This window comes from Patiria miniata, unplaced genomic scaffold (assembly GCF_015706575.1).
Source record: "Patiria miniata isolate m_02_andy unplaced genomic scaffold, ASM1570657v1 HiC_scaffold_13, whole genome shotgun sequence".
NCBI lineage: Eukaryota > Metazoa > Echinodermata > Asteroidea > Valvatida > Asterinidae > Patiria > Patiria miniata.
The window spans coordinates 17,204,979-17,222,555 of NW_024037051.1; the positions used below are offsets into that span (position 1 = coordinate 17,204,979).

The 17,577-nt window shown below is 38.2% G+C and overlaps 1 pseudogene; it reads right to left on the bottom strand.

The window, feature by feature from the left end:
- Positions 1-17,577, bottom strand: part of LOC119721434 — a 74,844-nt pseudogene that overhangs the window by 39,806 nt on the left and 17,461 nt on the right.

Consider the following 17,577-nt stretch of genomic DNA (forward strand, 5'->3'; position numbering starts at 1 on the left):
TCATACATCCTAGCGGTCAAACGATATCTAGCGGTCTACCGACTAACTTTTTTTCTGCCAGTCATTAACCCTCGATTACTGTTACTTCAGGAAACGCTAATACTCGCCAAGTGCAGAGATAACTTCCAATAGAAAACAACCAGTCAATATGTTTTTCCTATACTCAGGGAAAAAAGGTCTCATTTGTCAGAAGAAAATTTGCTTAAAGGCAGGATCATTCGCACTTATCCTAAAAGTCACCAAATTATTATCAAAAAAGCTTATTTTGGATTAGAGATTGTACTGGTACTAAACAATCCGTGAAATTATTCTGTCTGGCTTGCTGTTAGTTAGACGAAATCAAGAAATGTAGGTGATTTCCAACGATCAGTCAATTGACTGATTTTTTGGAAAATGAGGAGAGCTATGGAAAATCAATTAAGTGAAAGGGTGTACATTTTACTTTGGCTCTCTCACCTGGACATGCCGAATCTGGGTTAAGCATTGAATAGGCATCGAAGTCTGTGACATCACAGGTGAGAGTGGCCCAAGTAAAATGTACACCCTTTCACTTAATTGATTGTATTTCTGAATCTAGGGACCCAAATGGAACGTGGTAAAAAGGAGTGGATTAAGAAATAGTCAGGCTTTCATGTAATAAATAAATTCATTGAAGAAAAAACATTAAACAGTTTTAATTATTTGTTTTCTAAATGCTGCACTTTTTTGGGTTACACTCTGAATGCCTTTAAAGAGTGAACATAGTTTTGCATGTTACTGTTTCACAACAGTCTATCTGAAAATATGGAAAGAACTGAACAAGCACAATTTTACACTCATTTCAATTGAGGAAAATAAACTTAACAGCGTTTTTTTCGGGGGGGGGGGGGGGGGGGGGGGTTTCAATATATAGTGCCCCTCCTTCAGAAACCGGCCTGAAGGAAACCGGCCTGGCCTCATATATTCATTGTTATGTCATCATAAACATATCTGAACACCTCAACCTAATTTCAATCGCTTATGCCGCCACAAAATAAATATTTCCAAATCTCTCTAAACCTCAACCCAATTTTTAGCATAGTTTTTATAACCTGTGCTGGAAAATTTATTAGAATTTTGAAAACTCAACCTAGTTTTCCCCAAAGAAAAAAAAAAGTCAACGGTAAGCACATCCCTGGATTTTTGGTACATGAATCATGACATCGCAGCGCACATTACCACGATCAAACATGACATGAATGATCACCCTGCATCGCAATTCATGTTCACGACTTAACACCTGTGAACTCAGGCGAGCGGGGCAAGGGTCCAAAGGGTTAATGTAACATGCCCTGCTTTGGAGGGAGAACACTAAAAAAAATGTAGGGTTCCCGGGGAGAAAATACGGTGTGTTTTGGTGGAGAGGGGCCTACTACAGGGTGAGTAAAAAAAAGCGGAACCTAAACCTATAAAAATTATATTTCATATTTAAAAAAATATGGAACACCAAACATAATAATGACTGAAAAAGCCAATTTCATAAGCTACTTTGAGATGAAAAAAATACTGAAATTGCTCAATCCGTTCAAACAATATCACTGTTTAAACACAATTACCCTAAAACCTCTTTCGTCCAAAAATGCGATTTCAAGAATCGTTGTCAATAATTGTCTTCAAACATCACCAGCGATAAAACCTCAGTCCTTTGAAGGCCTGTCTTTAAAAAAAAAAGTGGATTTTATAAATCATATTGTTTGCCTAACCAGGGTTGTTAATAAAGATATTGTGTACTTCAGTTGTTGAAACAAGTATTCTCACTATTCTGTGTCATTTTCTTTGTTGTTCCAAACAGTCAGAATACACAACAAAACTGTTTTTGGGGTGTTTTTTTTGTTGTTGACGAAACAGGTTTTAGGGTCATTGCGTTTAGATAGTGATATTCTTTGAAAGAATTGAGCAATTTCAGTATATTTTTTTCATCTAACAGTAGCTCATGAAATTGGCTTTCCAGTCATTATTATGTTTGGTGCTACATATTTTTTTAAATATGAAACATATCTTTTTGGGTTTGGGTTCTACTTTTTTGGACTCACCCTGTAGAATGGCAAAATGGCAATAGAATGGTAAATACTTCATTGGAATGACGATTATTTCCTACAAATGTAAACTGTGCTGTTTTACTTCAGTTTATGGATTTTGAGTAGCACCCCCTAGAACAAGGATACCGAAAAATGGGGAACTGCCAATGTAGGGTTGGATAGCTCAGTTGGAGAGCACCGGAACGGCAATCTGGACGTTACTGGTTCAAACCCTGCTCTGGTCAATTTCTTTGTTCAAAAATTACTTCAGTTTAGTTAGAATGGTGTGGTAAAGAAGATGATCAGCTTACATGACCACAGGGTATCTTATTGTCACTTTGGTTGACTGTCATCGCTAATTTAAACTTACATGATACATGTAGATGTAAAGGCCAGTTGTTGATTTTTTTCTGTTTTTTTTTTCTCCTATATTTTGTGTATTGGGACTTATGACAATTTGGACAATTCAAAATATGAAAACAAGATTGAATCAACTTACAATTCTAAGTATGACTGCCTTGCATATCTAATATCTCAAAATAAGTCATGTTGTTGAAGAAAGACTTCGTGTCTCACAAAGGCTAGTTATAATTTCATGGTGTAGGTTATACAAAAAAATACCATTCTGGAACTGGGAAACTTTTCAAAATTCATGGAAACCATTTATAGAAGTGTATGATTGTGAAGACCAATACCTTGTATCTATAGATAAAAATAAACCATGATAGTACAACTCGCAGTGTCCGACCACAGCAAACACATTCTATTTTCCACCTGGCCCTCCCCCCCCCCCCCCCTATTTCAGAGCAGGTCTATAGGCCAATCCTTGGGTCCTGATTAGTACATGTGTACTTGGCTTTTCCAAAGACAGCCTCATGAGTAATGGGGACAGGTGGGGTATATGACAGGGAGTGGGATGGGGGGGGGGGGAGGTTGGATATGGGTGAATGATAGGGTATCAATAGGGGCTGGGCAGGCTGCGAATGACAAGTCATTGTTTGTGAATGTTCACTGGGCTTGGAAAATGAAACGTTGGGCAGAAGTGCGGGAAATTGATGCGAATCACTGCGTTATGTTAATCAAGTACAAAACGGTGATAAATTATCGGTGTAAACTTTGGAATGAGGGGGTGAAGGAATGCGTGCAACTCAAATGACATACAAAGGTTTCAGAAGTTGAAGGAGAACAAAATAGGAGGAACATTTTAAAGGAAATGCGGTCTCGTTATAGAAAAAATGGAAAAATGTAGCTGAAAATGTAAGTCCTAGAAAAGATCAATGTTTTTATGTTATGGGTGATTACATACATAGTTTGGTAAGCCAGAGAGTTATGACAATGGGCCCTAAACATGAAGACTGCTTCCCACCAACTTAATTTAGAAATCAACAATATAATGGATGGAACCAGTGTATATAAACCTGTTTTTTCGTCTTCTTCTTCTTTCTTTTTTTTTGGGGGGGGAATAACACTATGTTTAGAATTACTGTAGACAAACTTACCTTTCCGAAACGGGTAGCATACGACCCTGTGAGCAGCGAATGGAACACGATTATCGTTTCATCCAAGTCCCAAACGAACACTCGCTAAGGAAAAAGAAGTAAAAGACAGAAACAAACGAACATCGTAAGTAGGAATTTGTTCAATTTTTTTTTCTGGTAGTGAAACCACGACTATTCGCAGATTGAGGGCGCTATTTAATACAGTGTGTTGGAAATTCTGGGGGGATTGTATACACCATCCCCCTGCCCAAAAAGTGGAGGGGATATATCCCCCATCCCCCCCCCCATTGTGGGCGGAGTTTGTGACCATATCTGGACTGGTCCATTCCTTTATTGATCACCTACCTCTAGTCCATCTTCCGGAGGCGGGGAGGGGTTGTTTCTCCGCCCCCTCCCTGTCCCACGATTCCTTGTGCTGCTTGCTTTGCTACCCTGTCTTCCTCTTCCATTGGCCTCGTCCAACTTGATGGATGAGTCCGTGGTGAAAGAACTTTCAACTGCAGGGGGGACAACAATCAAGAAACAAGAAATTGAACATCTTAAATACAGCAGAAGTATGTTTTTTCCATCTTAGACTTTGTTAGAGAAATTTGAAGCTGAAATATCTGGCCAGTACAGTTTGCTTATCAATCACCTACAGTCAAAGCATAGCTGTATCAAGTTGCATAAACAGTCACAGCCAGTCAATCCTGCTTTATGTAGGCTGAGAGCTCTTAACCGTTGAAAACAGTCACTTGATTGATTTTGACTGAAAGGACAATTTTGCACAGAATGTATGTTTGCATAGGAAACCCCCACCAAAATGTCTTTAAATTTATTGTTCGGGTAAATAAAAACTTTGACACTGCATCAAAGAGGCAAGTGAGAATAAGAATTATGACCCCAAAAAAGTTACTTTCAAATAATATTCTCGCAAACTTTAACTTTGACAGTTGACTATAAACGGAAATACTCGAAATTTCTTACTTTTTTTCGAAACAAGAGTAGAATGTATTTAACAGTGCAAAGTGGAACGATGCCCTGGTCAGGCCAGGCCAAATTGGTAGGAAGCATGACAGGAAAAGTCACAATTGTAACACCTGTATACTATGTACGCTGATGACAAGCTTCACGGATGTCCTAACCACAGGGTTTCACCTCATGTGAACCTTTCTATGCTTCAGAGATGACATTGGGAAAAATGAACAATTTGCGAAATAATCGGCAGAGGGTGTGAGGGTCGCCAAGGGCTTCAGAACAATGTAGGGTCTGTGGTATGTGTTTGTATATGTCTAAAGGCACGCCCTTAAATACCCATTTCTTTTGTTGTACATGTATATAAACCGTACAGATACCTTAACCCTAACTCTCTAGCATGATTTACTAGGAATCAATCATACCCATCCTGGAAAATTCGCAACACCATATGGGAACTGCACAGTCACACATATTTCTGATTTTGTTTCTGGAGGTGAGCCAGCCCAATGAAAAGACTGTCAGTTTAGGGGTACTAGTACCCAACCTGACAGATTCCAACAAAACATGTCGTTGGGGTTTGATGGGTTAAGTTCTGTTAGGGTTAATGGTAAACTTTCACATATTCCAGATTTCAGAGAGGATTTTCAAAAATCCAGAAATCAGGGAAAACTCTTGACAAATCTCAATCTGGCTCAGTATGGAATGTTGCAGGCACTAAACCATAACTCCATACTAACCAGTTAAATATGTTTAACTGTAGGCCAAGTAAAAAATTAAACCGGTTTCTCATCCCCACCCGCTTCCATTTTTCCCGGCCGCTTTCTTTTTAAATTTTTTGTTTTTAACTCATACATTTGCAATATACAGGTATTGTCAATATTTAGCCACTTATTTGTTTCCATTAACAAAACTGTAGCTTTGTTAAAAGGATTATGGCTCCTTTGGGCAAAATTTTGCATGAGCAAAATAGTCGACAAAAATTGAAGAATCCATCCGCCATCTTGAAAAATCTGCCATCTTGGAAAAAAAAAGCCCACCTTTCTCATTTTTTTCAAAAAGGCCAGACGAGAGATTACTTATTTTTTTTTACTCAGCCTAAAATGTCCAGCTTAGTAAGCAAAGATTCATTGATTAACCCTGACCACCCCAACTCCATCAAAATCCATCCCCCCATTTTGGTGGATTTTGGGGGACTTGGTCCAGAAGGCCTGGCGTGACTACATATTGATGGAGTATGATGGACTTGGGCCTAATGGCCTGAAGCAGTGCTAGGGGTATCCAATTGATTTTGCCTAGCTTCCTGTACTGCTATTATGATAAAAGCCATGTGTAGCAAGTCCATGAATGTCAGCCAGTGCGTCAATGGTGGATTTCATTATGTCATGTACATTTTTGTATTGGAAGCACAGAGATTGATGGATTTTGATGGACTTGGTCCAGTTCCTAGTAAAATACGATACGGAGTTAGGGTTAAAGTAAACAGAGTCATGGAATTGGGTCCAGGTATGTAAAAAGCAATTAGAATGAAAATATATTACTAATACCATTCAAATCAGTTCATATGTTACTGAGGAAGTCTTCACAAACAAATTTAATGCTTAAAAAATACATACAATCATATCACAGACTGATGGATCACAGAAACATTTCAAGACGTTGACAAAAGACTTTGCAATTCACGACATGCAGTTTAGGTGTAGCTTTTCAAACAAATTCTGAAAAAATTCAATAATTCGAAGACAAGTAATCATTGGCCTGAATACAGAGAAATACGTGTACATGTTTGTAGTCAACAGCATTGTAACATGTTCAATTCTGAAATAAAGTAGAGAAAATTAATTTCTTTCTCTGAATTAGCAAAAATATCTTTGGGATTCGGGGGCTGACTTGATGGCCATTAAAAAAAAATGTATAAAATACAAATTATTCATCACATTTATTTTTAATTGAGACAGCAAACGTAAAACGCACTGTATAAATACAAAATGCAACAACAGAATCTCCGCCCAAAAACCTCTTTCAGGTGAGATACGGAGAAGGATAAGACTTTAATGAATTTCCAGAAACGTGCTACTGTTTGCAGAAATATCCGGTCATTTTTCAGGGGAGTAATATTTTGATATTTCGGCACAATTTATGACAGGATGAAAAAAAAAAAGAAGTGCTGGCCGCACAATCTGGCTCTTTTCAATTAGGCTGCGGATCCAGAGGTGAGGAATAGTGTCTTTTCTCATCAAGGGGGAGAGAGCGAACGAGCGAGCGGTGGAGAGAGAGAGAGAGGGAGACAACAGAGAAGACGTTTGCCCTACGGCGACACGCGCTCACCCGCATTTTTACCGGGACGGTAAACGAGTCGCGGCTGTAACGTGAAACCGCAGCCATTGCTGCGAGAAAAGAAACGAGATAAAAAAAAGAGGAGTATAGAAGAGGGAGAGACTGAACGACTGAGAGAAAACGAGGGGAAAATATAAAAAGAGGTTTGGGGGAGATTGGGGGGGGGGGGAGAAAAAAGCAGGTTGGCTCCTTTGGCTCTGACCTTTTTATCGTTTCCTTTTGTCTGAAAAATTGCCGAGGACAACGAACCGGGGTGGTAGAGATAGGAGGGGCAAAAAATGATGAAATGAGGTTTTTAGGACATGTGCACGAATGCAAATTTCTTGGCATATTGTGAAGATTAATCACAGAGTGTTCTATTTTTTTCCTTTAAATGACTTACCATTGGTAAAATTGGACGAGTCATTTTCAGTGACATAGTTCGTGGTCTGTCTTCAAATTAATACGAAATAGTCATTTCAATTTTCCAACATCCAAGTTTTGAATCTTTTTTCACAAAATCGTTTTCGATCATTTCTTGAAAAAATGAATACAATGAGATTTCTCCATATTTTATGTCTGCAGAAATTATGGATTAAAATGTATGTCCAATTTCAAATATTTACTTCAATTTGCTCATTACTAATTTTCTGGTGATCAACTCAGAAGTGTGGCTTTCACATTTGCATGCTCACAAATAAAAAGGAAATTTTAACACCGTTCAGAAATTAGAATTTATATTTTAATAAATCTGTGAATGGTACAAAACTGAATAATATACATGTAGATGTAAAGCAACATGACTATGGCATACAAATTATTCAGCTTTGGTTTCATCCATGAAAAAAATTTATGAACGTTTCATGCATTGCCCAATTCACATCCAAGCTTACTTGACGACGTTCAGCATGAAAGCAATGAAACATAAAAAAATATGTGTCCGTTTCCGAGACATCTAACATCAAAAACAACGGAATAGATGATAAGTGGATTATTTCACGACAACAAATGAAAAAAAAAATATGAAAGGTTTTGACTGGCCGACCATAATTACCTTCGTTTGCACTACCGGATGCGTCTTGTGACGCCACTGGGGCTTCCAGAAGAGGTGATTCCACAAATTCTGTAAAATGCCGTCCAATTCGGACATTAGTTTTTGGAACATACACATATTTTTTTGTTTCCCCCTCTCCCAACAAAATCTCATGATTACAAATTCCAAATCACCGCCTTTGTTCACTTTACAGTTTACCTATTCAAGTATTTTCCAATTTATTTTAGTTCGTTTGAACAATTTCATCAAATATTGGGCAATTTTATTGCATGAAAAATTCACAAATTTGAAAAAAAAAAACCAACAGGCAAAATGGGGAGAAAAAAAGCAAGAGAATTCTAACTAAAATGCACAAAGGTCAGAACATGAGTTGAAAAGAAAAAAAAAGCACTGCAATTTATTAGTAACTTAAAGCTTTTTTAAATAAAAAGAAACATTAATCTTGTTAAACTGCATTTATTTGAATCGTGCCATGACAACTTTTCAAAAAATATGTGTATTAAACCAAGTTAAATAATTTTTGATAGAGAATTTTTCGGGAGATGTAATTTCCATTACTATACCTCATACATATTCATGAGCCAGAGCCCAATTCCTACTGGTCCATTCCCCGTCATGTGCCAGCCACTAGTTTTTCTATTTGCCAAGCACGCAGGCGAAGGTTCATGCAAATTGTAAATATGTATGCGCAGTCGACTATTGCATGGGTTACTTTAAGTCTACTACTGTATATATGCATGCGCTTTACTAAGAAATCATGGAATTATCGCACTTGGTTAGTGCGCATGTGTGAACATCGCCCTAGCTACATGAAATGATGGCAGGGCACGCAAAGCGATGTTTTGCTGGGATTACTTATTCATAACTCAGTGAAATTTTGGTGAATATGTATGGGGTATATTCAAACAAATATAACATGGTGTATTTCAGGTAGATGTATGATATTAAGTCCATTTGGTATTGGAAGTTGGCAAAAATGTAATATTCAAATAATGAATGTTTATGAGTGCAACGGTAAGAATAATTTCATTCCATTCCATCTGTCACTGAATGAAATTATTCTTTCCACTGCAGGAATGTGAAACATTCATCATTTGTTTTATACAACACCTGAATAAATCCTCTGATTGGTCAGAGCCACCAATAGTGTGACCGTGCAATGGAACTTCTATATACCATGGAATAGAACTTATATTTTGGCGGTGCGGCCGGGCCGTGGGTTGGGACGAATAATTTGATGACATATGATCAACTACCCACCAGTCAGATGACAGGGATTTATTCAGGCATTGTACAACACAGTATATTTCTGATGGATAGACGATATTATTTTTCCTAGGTAATGGAAGTTGAAAAAAAAAATTTTTTGGAGGTTTTGTTTTGCACCAACCATGGCAACCTTGATGATTGAGTTAAAAAGACATGTCTGTACCAGAAAGCAGGAGGTCGTGGGTTCTGTTCTATCTAGCAAACCTGCTGATTTTTCTTGCAAGTTCAATGGAAGCACAAAGTTTCCTCATTTTTAACGCATGAATAAAGATTATTTCTGTCAAATATCTTCTTATAAAAAATGTAAAAAAAAATTAAGAAAATTTTACAAAACTCCCTATTTCGTGAAGTCTATGTACAGCCTTTCTACAGTGATATTCTTGTACAGAACAAAGGTACATAAAATCATTAGCAGAAAGTTGCATAACAACTAACTTGTGGAAGTTTCAGCTCAGTGGAAACCTACATTTTGAGAAAACTTGAGAAAACGTTTACACAATATTTGGGGTCTCGTAACTGGATTCCGTTACCAACACATGTAAAAAAAAATGTGCCTGCCGGCACATTCTCTTAATAAACCACCTCCAATGGTTGTTTTCCCCGAATGATACCATATCAGGCGGCATAATTTCGCAGGGTATTTTGGTACCAGTCCTATCTTCACGTAAAGCACGGATTTTCTACGTTTCTGGGTAATTAACAAATGTTCCCACGTTCCTTTAATCAAAGAAGACAATTGCATTCGGGCATACTCACTTTCAGACGGTAACGGCGCTAGCTGATATGTCGTTGTCGTCGTGGGAACAGATGAGGACGTTGGACCCAGCGTGCTATTTGACATATACGGACTGCTGTAGCCCGGAGGTGTGTAGTACTGGTTGAAACTGCTCTGACCATACGTCCCATAGGAACCATATTCTCCCTGGTTTAATTTTAAAAAAGTTTTAAAATTACATTTAGAGTGATTAAAATTACAGCGTTCTCTATTCACTCACTTTTTTTCTTTTCAAAACCAATTTATAAAATAAACCCAAAACATAAACATTATTTTAAAAACGTACATGTTTGAGAATTTTAATAGTAATAATAGAACTTATATGGCGCTGGTATCCGACGGGCAAGATGCTCATGGTGCATTCTAGTGCTCGAGTACTCAAGTACTCACGAGTAGTGTTTGCTACTCATTCCACTCATGGATTTTCATCTACTCAAGTATTTGTCCTGGCGCGGGTAGAAGTAGGCACTCGTAAGTAGCATTTTATTTTTAATACTGCTGACTTAAAGGGAATGTACATCATTGGCTGTTGCTGTAATTTTCAGAAATGAACTATTTGAGGGGTTGATATAATAGATCAAATATTGTTACACTGACATTTTTGAAGTTTTGTGTTCGAAAAGGTTGGAAAAACCAAGAAAGAAAAAAAGTTTAAGTAGTCTGGTTCCCTGACTCCACAAAAGATAAAATGGATCAATTTATAGATGATGGAACATTGTAAGGCAAGGGAACCAGTCTAGCTGGCCTGAACCCGTTCATGAACATGTAACCAAGCAAACAAAATTTGGACTGAAAAATGGTAAATTTGGAGCAGCAGTTGAAGAATAGTTAGGTTTTTCCAACGCTGGTCGGCCGACCACCATTGGAAATGTATACAAAAATACCATTTTCTTGAAAATGACTTCACACCAGGTGCCATAATTTTACAGGATGCTTGAGACTGTCATTTACCAACATCCTAGTAAGGTATTTCGTAAAAACTTGGTAGTTTTATTTTTCGATGTTTGCAAATGTTGTATATTCCCTTTAAAAAAAAAGTAACCACTGTGCACTTTGCTTTGCAGACTGGCTCCCGGTCCGTACATTATTGATACTAATTGTGGGGCGGGAACTAGCCTATCCAGCGAGAACGAAACTTATTGTTTGGCAGCCAATAAGTTAAATTTGTAAAGTAATATCTCAAAAACTAAACATCGGCCAATTATTACAGTCGATGTCTCATTCAAAAGTTAATATCTTTTGTATTGCTAGAGATATGGCAATTTAGAAAAGGAATCTATTTTTCGGGATGAAAGTCAAAAATAGCAGGGAGAATGCACCTGAAATATAATAACTCATCTAAATTTTCATCAATCTTGCATATTAATCTGGATTACATCTAGCCTTAGATACTGAAGAAATATCACGAAATCGAGATTTAAATATCAAGAAAAAATCAGAAAAAATTATTTGCTTACCTGTTGTGTACTATTAAAACCCTGGGAGTTGGTTGTGGACGTATTACTACTACATGTGGGATAGGGATAGCTACTACTCCCTGTAAAACTACCGCCTGCAAAAAAATAATAATAAAAAATATAAAGTATTTTTTGAAAGTTGACGTAAACTCTTTGAGTGTCAAAATCGGTTGTTCTGCGGCCACTGTTTTTATAGTCACATCTAACTGACTCTAACCTGTACAACTTATTCTTTTCTTTGCAGGAACCAACTGAGAAAAATGACAAAAGATAATACGAAAAAAAAAGAACCACAAAAAAAACAGTTCTGTTAAACAGTTCTTGTTGGAGGACGTGATAACACATACGCACTGGTTGCTTTTATACACAGGCACAGCTGACGGGTTAAGACGTCAAGATTGCCTTGATTCGCCTCGGCTAATCCCTCATGTATTTTGTACACACATACAAAGTCCGTGAAGTCTGTGGAGTCAGACCGTATGTTGATATTGAATTGGCCGTTGTACAATTTACGCTCCAGTGCACACGCCGGAGTATTGAAACATAAGCAAGAAATATCAAACAAATACTGTTGAAATGACTCTTGCGAATCAGTATTTGTGGCATTTTGGCTGTATATCAGACGTTGGCTGGAAAATGTTGCCTTTTGTAAAAATCTAAATTTTCGGCAAAAATATTCCCAGCGTAAAGTGATTAATAATAGTTTAATAAAAATTGAAGGGGAAAAAAGGCACTCACCTTGCATTTGATAGTAGGGGCTTTGAGCAGCCTGACTAGATGACCCTGTGAACCCTGCTGACCCATACGCGCTTAGATACGACCCCTGACCCTGCATTTGTGTCGGGTCCGCTTTTAATGATTTTGTACCTGTAATTAAACAAAGAGAAGACATATTGACACACCCGACAAGTTGGTGGGAAGGTTAATTTGAAGCCCACTTGGTGATGTCATGACAAGTATTCGAGCTGCAAATCTGTTACTGATGATAACATTTAAACCATAGCAAATTTCGCCACAAATGTTTTGTGTCACGCACGTACATGTTCATTTGAACCTATAGACAATAAATATGATTTCTGGCTTTGGGAAAGGGTTCATTATTTTAACATCGTTGGCATCTGGGTCATGCTATAAATTTAGGATCCAAAGTGTGACATTTTTCCTGCACCTATTATCTCTGAACTCGGAAATTTGTCAATGAAGTGTAATTAAAATGACTTCAAACTGATTTTTACTCTGTTGGGTAGGTTCTTTGCTTCATGTAATCACTCTTGGAAGAAAAATACATCAAGGAGGGCATCCATAATTACAAAATCATAGATGTCAGATGTGACAGGGGCAGGAAACAAGCTCGATCGGATCTCGGAAGCTGCGGGCCAACAAATACGTGTTCACCTTATTTTGACCTCTGACCCCACATCTGTAGGTCAGACGAAGAGGTCACAGCGGACAATTTTTAATGTTTGACAAAGGCCAACATGTTGACAGTGCTACTTTTGTCATTTGAGCTTATTTGAGCTTATTTGAAACTTGACATTATTTTGACCTTGACCCATGATGGCCTTGGACCCCAGTTTGGTCATGGGAAATGTTGGAGCTGGGCTACGGATACTTTTGACAAAGTTCGGTTGAAATCGGTCAAAATATGTAGGAGCAATTGACAATGTGAATGTTTGTTACTAACTAACTAACCTACGGACTAACGGAGAGACATGAGTACTTGTAGAGCTGATATCCGCAGCTAAAAACGTGAACCCCAAAATTATAGAATTAACTCTTTATACCGAAGTAACACTACCTTTTCTAGCCTTCAAAATGCACTAGGTTTTGTGGACCCTCTTTGAGGATTGAGGACTGAACAGGAAATTCCAAGCTTTACAAGACTTTATACAGTGTTTTTCAATTTTTAATGGCATAAGTGTGAAGTAAAAAATTAGGAAATTAACTGCTGGGAGCAAAAGGTGCATGCCTGATTACAAAAGTGTGACAATGCTTTGTTTTAAGTGCCTGCTTTTGACAGGGCCATATGTCACGCAGTATTTATTGTCATTGACAGCTTCATCAGTGTACAGACAATCTCCTTTGTTGTCTTTTTCAGGGTCTTCATTCCCCAGAAGACACCAGCCCATTAAGACAGCCACAAAGGAAGATGAGGCCATCTGTGTGTGGCAATACTTTCAGAATTATGCAATCGCAAACAGACAATCAATATAACTTTATGGTCTTTTAAAAGAGAATGATCATTGATGGTCCTATAAACAGCTGATAAGCCGCGACCGTGTTAAGACAAAGAAAGTGTCTTCCACCTGGTCTATATATAATTACTATCCCATCCTCAACTTAAAAAAAAACTACGATCAAACCCCCCCCCCCCCTTCATCGAAGTGAGGATGAGCAATATGACAAGTAATAAAAATACCTTCAGTTTTAATAACAGCATATTGAGCTTGGCATCGGAGCAATGAAGCTTGAAACGTGGTATATCGTATCGGTTTCACAAGCCAACACTAAAGCCAACTGGCACCTGTCATGTGATACCGGTGGCCAATCAGGCGTGGTCCATTTTTTTTTTTTTTAACAGGCAAAAACCACCTGTTACGTCTTTGGGCTATTAATTGACCTACACTTGTTGAACTGTGTAGAATAAAGGGGGGGGGGGGCTTAAAATGAATTTTAGTGAGCACAAGAAACCCTTTACTTAAAAGTTTATTTTAAAAACGAAGCCATTATTTTATTTTCTGTCAATGAAGAATGTTAAAGATCACTGCAACATTTGACGACAATGCAATCCAAACCCTGGTGCATTACAGCTTTCTGTTTAAAACTACAATACACAACCACAACTGAAGGACAGGATCACATGACGAAGCGAGCGTAGTAAAGTTGATCCCAGAGCACACAAAATTCTACTCAACTGAATCAAGAATGGCGAGCTGGATTTATGGGGTAATCCTATACAATAGCACTGCCCGGTTCTTATGACCAGTCTACAGCCAATCTATGTCACAAGTGAACGTGAGCCAGTGAGTGACAGTTAGGCAAGGGCGTCAATCGATTTCTACAAATTGGGGTAGGGGAGACATAACATACCTTACCAATCAGAACTAATGCGAGCGCGAAGCCCTAACGACGTTTTTAGCAAAACATCATCATTTAAACGTTTGAGTTTGGAGTCATTGAATCAGCTACTCTGAGCTATCGAATCAAATGTATGACACAATTTTTATTCGGGGACGCAAAAAATGGGGGGGGGGAGACAAATGATATGATATTCCCCTCCCCCCACACTTTTCAAAGTGTTGGGGGGGGGGGCACCGATTGATGACCATGCAGTGAGTCAGTCAATAGGTACAAAGAGGCAATTAGGCTTGGCCTGGGACTAGAAAATGTTACAGCAGACAAACAACTTCAAGATATTTCATCTCTGCAGTGTTCAATTCAAAACTCTAACTAACTTCCCAATTTAAGCTAGCCACCGGAACTGAAGCAGCCACATTCCATCATTTTTTTTTCCTCTCTTACATTTGGAATCATTCCTCTCAAGAAGATCTGTCATATTTCTTATTTATCAACAGGTGTTTTGCGGTAAAAAAAATCTGCTCTGGACTGCCCAAGCTTTCCTGTTATTAAAAACTGACAAATGCCGGCCGCAAGCTCATTAATTTCCTGGGCAGAGTGTGAGCGAATCGGTGAGTGATGAACTACCAGCGATTAGTCTGCGAATTGGCGTTGATGATAAAAAAAAAAAGGAACACGAACCGAGCAACTTCCTGTGCGCGCCAATTACAGGAATAATCGTTCAGTACCTCCAAGCTTCTTTTCGCAATCATACAACAGAAAACAACACCCTGAAACTTGCAGTCTTTCATGTGGCCCAGACTTTAAAATCTTTCAAGTTCTTTGAGTTTTCTGGCCTGAATGAGCATTTCCAAAATTAAATGTATGGTAAATGCGTGGTTTGTTAGTCAATTGGTTATAGCTCATTCTATAAATTCAGGGACCAAAGTGTGACATTTTTTCTGTCCCTGTCATCTCTTGAGCTTTTTAATTTGCCATTCAAGCGTCACTAAAAATGACTACAAACTAATGTTTTATTTGTTGGGTAGGTCACATGCTTCACATAATCACTCTAGGTAGGAGGAAGAATATTGAGTGCATAGAATTACAAAGACATAGATGCGAGATGTCAGTAACTGGGACAGGCAAAGTGTGGAATTAGAATTTATAGAATGACTCTCATATATTTATTTGCCCATCTTTCCACAGATGTTCCGATTTTTTTTTTTTAATGGGGGGGGGGGGGGGCATGGGTGGTTGTACAAGATTAATTCTTTGACAAATGTGCCACTTCCAATTACAACGAATTATATACACATAGAGGACATTACGGAAACAAATTTAATAGTTAAATTAGATTTAGTTTAAACTTTTTCAGGAATTGACTAGAAGAAAAAAACTGGAAGAGAAATCTGCTTTTTACGGGAATGATGGTAAAACTTTCAATTATTGAACACGTAAAGGCAACACACTCGAGCAATTTCTGGAAGTGTCGGACCAATTTCAAGAGATTCCAAAGATCCATTCCCAGGTACCCTGGCTTCGGGGACCAATTGATCTCATCACTATCAAGTAAGCAGGGGGAGGAAAAGAAAGGTCAAGCGAGGGAGCCATTTTATTGCTCTTTCATGCCCTGTGGCATTGTAACAGCCAGCTTGCCAGATGGCCAGCATGGAGACTAGGATCAGTTTCCTCTCCATAACATGGTGAAACAAGATTTTTATTGAAGAGTTTTTTCGGGGAAGTGGAAAAATAGGTCTCCTTTTTTAAATTAGATTTGTGCCCGTCTTATAAACTGTTTCTGAGTGCAATTTAAGTTACCCTTGCCCGATAAGACTCGAGATTAAAAACTATGATTCAACAATAAGATAACAGTGAAGCAATTCTTGGTCCAACTAGATGAAGCGTCAAGCTGGCATACGTCACTCCTACTAACAGTGGCCAGTCAAAAACCCAACTCTCTAAGGCTTTTGAACAAATTTTTACAAGCATTTTCATTTTTATGTGAGCTCTGTGAGATACTAGTGACCCAGATTTGGAAAGTATCTGACCCTTAACCTCTGTTTCTGACCTCTATTTTCAAAGGTCAATTGGCAATATGAAATGGGGCACATGGTCAACAATAATCTTATTTTGTTTTACCCTTACTGTCCAAAATTGGATTTTTGTGTAACTGTGACTGGAAAAGTAAGGTCTCGGTATGAAATTTAGGGTGGGGGAGTGGGTCCCACCTAATTATTTTCATATCTGATTCGATACAAGTTATTGAAAGCTGCTTAAAACAGTTATGGGTGATTCCACTGGAAAGTGGACACAGCTGCAAAGTGGAAAATCTATTCAATCTTCAAATTTACAAGCATCACAACCTTAGATGTGGTGTCAGATTAAAGGGAACGACAAGACCTTTTATTTGAATAGTGTGCCATTCAGATGGAATATGGTCAATTGCATTTTATTTTTTTTAGGGATCAACAAAGAGTTTTTTGGGCAAAAAATGAAATATTAAACAAGACTGACCTTAAGGCAAAGTTTGATTATAATTTCACTGAGCTAATTAAAATACAAGGTATGCAAACGCGAAACCGCCATCTGCTGTTAGTGCGCGGAGTCCATACTCAATTGATAGTTTTTTTAAAACGATCTATAAATCAAAATACAATGGAATAATTATCGTTTTGGAAATTTCACACTTACCGTAAGACATTGCTTGGGCTAAACCGTAGGGCGTTTGGCTCGACTGGCCTGCATACGGGTAACTAGAATTCTGTACACCAAATGACGCCTGCTGAGAAGCTTGGAAGTTGCTTCCCTGGGCCGACGGCGTGGGTAAAATGTGAGGGTAGGCTTGGCTGCAAGGAGAAATAACAAATAAATAACCAAATGAATGAATACTTTTGGACTATAAACATGATGAATGTCGGATGTTGATAACGGCTGTGATCAGTCAAGGCATAATGAAGCGTGGTTTGATTGATTTCTCTATTGGTCAACTGTCACGCACCGTTGTAACATATAGTACGTTGCGTTTTTCCGTTAATAAATTGAAACTTCAACAACTTCAAAACCCATTTTCTTTGCTGCCGACTTGGTGTGAACCGGTTTCTCCACTGCTTTCCCAACTTCACTGGCTTCCCGTGCGACAAAGAATTCGATTCAAAAT